The sequence below is a fragment of the Perognathus longimembris genome, chromosome 1 (genome assembly GCF_023159225.1).
Source record: "Perognathus longimembris pacificus isolate PPM17 chromosome 1, ASM2315922v1, whole genome shotgun sequence".
NCBI lineage: Eukaryota > Metazoa > Chordata > Mammalia > Rodentia > Heteromyidae > Perognathus > Perognathus longimembris.
The window spans coordinates 46,693,650-46,699,153 of NC_063161.1; the positions used below are offsets into that span (position 1 = coordinate 46,693,650).

The window sequence follows — 5,504 nt, forward strand, 5'->3', positions numbered from 1 at the left end:
TTGAGACAACATGAATTTTCTGCTTGATTTTTTAGATAGCAGATGAAGATTTTTAAAATATTTTATTTTATCTCTGGAAGAGCACATGATGACTGAAAACTGACCCTTGTATGTGTATAAATAACAGCCACTCAAGTAAAAAATAAAAAGCTGGGATGGGGGTGGGCTACTCCATTCTTAAAGCTATTGGCATTATTTGGGTTTCCTTTATTTATTTACTTCACACAATGAGGTAACAGACCAGTCATTTTTTAAAGGAGACCATTCTGTGTATGGTATCAATGAAGGCTTTCTTCACTTGTTGATTCCGCAAGGTATAGATAAAAGGGTTCAAAAGTGGAGCAACTGAGGTGTTGAGTACTGAGATTCCTTTGGAAAAAGATACTCTTTGTTTGACTGATGGCTTGTCGTACATGAAGATGCAGCTGCCATACGATAAAGTTAACACGAAGAGCAGGTGGAGAAAGCCTTTTTCCTCTGACTACTGGAAGGGATCTTTAGAATTGTGAGGGCAATCAAAGTATAGGATATGATCACCATTACCAGTGTCACCAAGAGGGTCACTAAAGCTGAGACAAAGCCCATCATCTCTATGAGCTGTGTGTCTGTGCAGGAGATCTGCAGGAGGGGTGTAGTGTCACAGTAGAAATGATCAACAACATTGGAGGCACAGAACTCAAGATTTAGACCTAATAGGAGTGGTGGAAAGATGACTAAGAAGCCAGCAAGCCAAGAGCTGAGGACAAGTTGTGCGCAAAGTTTGTTGCTCATGATGGTTGTATAATGCAAAGGCTTGCAGGTGGCTACATACCGGTCATAGGACATAGCTGCCAGCAGATAAAACTCAGATGCTCCAAGTAGGAAGGCAAAAAACACCTGAGTGACACAACAATTATAGGAAATAGTTTTTCCCCCTGTAGCCATAGCAACTAGTAATTTAGGGATGCACTTAGTAGTGGGAAATCTCTAAGAAGGAGAAATTCCTAAGGAAAAAATACATGGGGGTCTTCAGGTGAATATCCACCAGGGTGAATGTGATGATGATGAGATTGCCCGTGATGCTTAGCAAATAGGTCAGAAGAAGAAAGATAAATAGCACAACTTTTAATTCAGGGTCATCAGTCAAACCTCCAAGGATGAACATAGTTTCCCATTATGATCCACTGACTTTTACCAGGTCTGAAGGGAGGGGAGAAAACGTATCTCAGGAGCACAATAGCAATGAAAATAGTATGAAGAAAACATCAATATCAAAATTATGATTCTTCAGAAAGTGCACTGCACTCCCCATTCATGTTTTAAAAATGGCCTTACCATTTAAAGAGAGACTTCTCGTAAGAGGAAACGCAATGGCCAGGAGGCACATAAAGAGGTGTTCAACACCACTGGCGGTAACAGAATTGCAAATGAAAAAAACATTCAGATTCCACCTCACTCCAGTAAGACTGTCCATTATGAAGAAAACTAATAACAACAGATGCTGCTTGGAATATGAACAAAAGGGAACCCTACTACACTATTAGTGGAAGTGAAAACTTGTTCAACCACTCTGGAAGGCAGTGTGGAGGTTCCTCAAAAGGCTAAACACAGAACTCCCTATGACCCAACAACCCTACTTTTGGACATTTACCTAAAGGGTTAGAAGCAACATCACACTAAAGCTATAAGTACAACTATGTTTATCATTGCAGAAGTTACCATTGCTAAAATATGAAATCAACCCATATGCCCCTCAGTAGATGAATGGATCAAGAAAATGTGGTACATGTACACAATGGAATTCTATGCTTCTATCAGAAAGAATGACATGGCCCCATGTGTGAGGAAATGGAAAGACTTGGAAAAAAATCATACTTCATACTAAATGAAGTGAGCCAGACCCAAAGAAGCATAGACTCTATGGTTTCCCTCATTGTAAATAATTAGTATATGTCTAGGATATTCCTAGCAGAAGGTCACAGTAGGTCAATAGCTATGTCCATGTGAACACAAAAGATGATGCTAAGTGAAATGAACTTCAAGTTTTGGAAATAAGTGGTTTATTTTTGTTGTTGTTATTTTTAAAGTACCATGTGAAATTGTGCCTTTTTTCTGTCATCTTTCTTCCCCATGGTTTTACCCTTAACGCCACCATAACTGATTTTGGTACCCTATGTAGATTTATCAGAACTAGCAAAGGGGAACACTAAAATGGAGAGACAAAGGGTCAAAGGCGAACTAATGCAACAACAATGCTTACAAGACATATGCTGTAAACCAGCTGTACAACTTGGGGGAACGTAGGGAGGGAACCTGGGAGGGAGAAAAATGAGGGAGGAAGTAACAAGTTTTACAAGAAATGTACTCACTGCCTTACATATGAAACTGTAACCCCTCTGTACATAACTTTGACAATAAATTTAAAAAATGGTCATACCAGGAAAAACAATAGCTCATACTTCCAGATCATCTGAGTAGAGTGTTAAGACATTCATTTGCAATACAACTGGAGAATAATCCCTGTAATGATAACAATTTTCCATTCTTTATATATGAATAAATTAAATGGAAGTAAAGGAACTCAAGACAGGGAAACCTGCTTCTTTCTTTAACAGGATACACCAGGAACAGCATGTCATTTTTCTTTACAATAAAAGCAAATAAATAGAATGAGAGAAACTTGTACATAATGAAATAATGTCTTCCACCTGAAACATAAGCATATATTGTGTTACACTTGACACACATCACAAACACACTTACACACCTAGCTGTCCTGGATATACAGAATTAGTATACCAAGACAACTTTACTCAACTAAAGTGAAATGCTTCATTCATGTTTCATTATATTCAAGGCTAAGATCCAATTTTAATAAGGTGAAAATGAAGAAAAGAATACAATTCCAATTATCATTGGAATTCTTTCCATCCAATAATCCAGTATCATTAATATCAAATCAATATTGACAATCTGTTAACATTAACTATTACAGAAATCCATTGGATTTTTCTTCGTATTTCTTAGTAAGATCAAGTAAAGTGGACATTGAGATATAGGAACTAAAACAGATATATATGCAAATGAAGGGTTTTGGAGGTTTTATGAACTGATAAAGGTAAAGAAAACAGTGCAGAAATCTGGAGAGAGGATGATTTTTAGAGATGGGATAATGAGTTTGAAGAAAAACACAAAAGAAAGATGAGTATGTGTAAAATTGTTAATAAGGGATACAATGTTCACTTGTAATTTATTTTGTCAGGAGAACCATTCCTGGTTCCTCTACTTACATTGTTATTCTTTGATTAAATTAGTGACTGAAAAGATAAATTTTGAGTTCAGCATAACACAAAGAGAATATTATTGCTTTATGAAGTTCAAAAGCATAATGAATCACTGAATAGCATTGGTCCAAATTTATGTGGATGTGTCTCCCTACCATAGAACTTTGAAATGTCCAGCTGGAATGCAGTCAAAGAGGTCTTATCAAGTAGATAATTGTTTTTGAGGTTTAGTGTACATTATATGAGAAAGTGAAATGTAGTTTGCATAACTAGTAAATTGGAAGTCTAATAATAAGATTAATGATGTCTCTGGGGGCAAGTTTCTTCCTGAGTATCTTTATCATTAAGCATATAAAAGAGCTAGAACTTTATAATTGGAATGGCATTATATGAAAATGTTTATTTGCCTTAAGAATACAAAAATATGGAGCTCCAGTGGTGCAATCGGTTAGCACGCGGTACATATAAGAATACAAAAATAATTATCTACAATCTTTAAAGCACACAGTATTATTAGAAAGCATGCAGTAACCAGAAGGAGATATAAAAGGATAAGCTGAACTTGTATCCAATAATATCTATGAATGCTTATTGGAGACAATTTTGATTCTGTGATAGATATTAGGGCTGGAAACAGAAACTGGGCAAGGTCTATGTAAAACTAAACAAACATAAAAAGGTCTAGAATAGACCTATCAGTGGATCACAATATCTCAAAAGCTATGTACACATGATTATATAAGATGAGGATAAGCAAAAACAACTCCAAGAGAAGGACACAGGAGGATTCTATTGGCATTACATTTAATTTTCTAGGTGAATTTCCTTTGGCATACCCTACATAGTTACTGTATATGATTTTGGTACACTGGATATTGTATATATGCCTACCTGAACTAGGGAAGGGAAAGAAAAATGAGAGAAAAATGAGATATGACAAGAAATGTACTCACTACCTTATTATGTAACTGTACCCCCCTTTGCACAACACCTTGTCAATAAAATTTAATTTAAAAAAAAAGATCAGCCTTAGCAGAAACAGAGTAAAGGGCTCAGAATGAACTACATCAGAAGCAATGAGAAGCGTTTTGCTGTTAAAACTATGTAGGTAACATGAGTATAGACAAGTAAGAAGTACTTACTGTTATCATCATTGGACCTTGTTTTCTCATTTGGAAAATCATGATGCAAATCTTAGAATATTTTCCTCACTTACATGTTATCACAATGGCAACAATGGTGGGAATCTATACATCTTAAAACACAAAAACTAGAATTTTTTCATGTTATATCATTCCTTGCTTCAAACTTAACAACCAAAAATATCAACTATTCCCAACACATTGCACAAAGCAAATAAAAACCACAGTAGGTGAACATATTAGATGTGTTACTTACAATGAATATCAAATTAATTTAATCTGATAATTAATTGAATAAGATTAATAATTTAATCTTAATTTATTAGCAAAACAGATTAATTTTAATTTTTTCAACTTTAAAGTATCAGAGTTACATGATTTTTTTTAATTTACTGTATTAAAAATGTAAAAGACTAAAGACAAACATGGTGATGCTTTAAGGACAGAGGCAGAATAAAAATGAATTACAATATGTCGAGGTGAAACATTTATCACGACTAAAATATTATTTATGTCTTTTTGAACTCTAAATCAGTGTGCCAGATAAATGTTTGTGTTAAAAGGCAAACATTTATCTGAGTCCCTTAAATGTCTAAAGTTAGGATATCAGCACACATTCTGTCAGAGAATGTACTTCCTGTCATTGTCATGTAAGCCCCATGTTAACTCCAAGGGCTGTACTGACCTGAGCACACAGCCCCTCCATTCCTCTGAATAAACTCTGCAAACCACAGTCTATGATGGTTCTGTCTCACCTACCGGTGACACACTTGGAAAGGACTTGGTTAGATGGTTTACTGCAGGTACAGGAGGAAATGAAGTCTAGATTAAGATAACTTCCTTGCTCATGGATGGCATCATTTTCTGCATGTTAGCCACACTCCCTACAACACAAACCATTCTGAGTCTTAGGGGGTTTTGTGCAGTCTGTGCTCTGAGTAAAAATATCTAAAGCTGTCAAAGAAGTCTCAGCAGGATTTGAGATCCTCGAACACCATTTCCCAAAGCTCGACCAATTTTTGTGTCCTGTAAATGTTCTCCCCAGGTACTGCACATATTTACAGAAACAAAATGCACATGAAAAAAGAAAGCACTTTAA

The 5,504-nt window shown here is 35.6% G+C and overlaps 1 pseudogene; it reads right to left on the bottom strand.

The window, feature by feature from the left end:
• Window positions 1–244: 244 nt before the first annotated feature.
• On the bottom strand, window positions 245–1,144 carry LOC125363483 (annotated as a pseudogene).
• Between the last annotated feature and the right edge of the window lie 4,360 nt (window positions 1,145–5,504).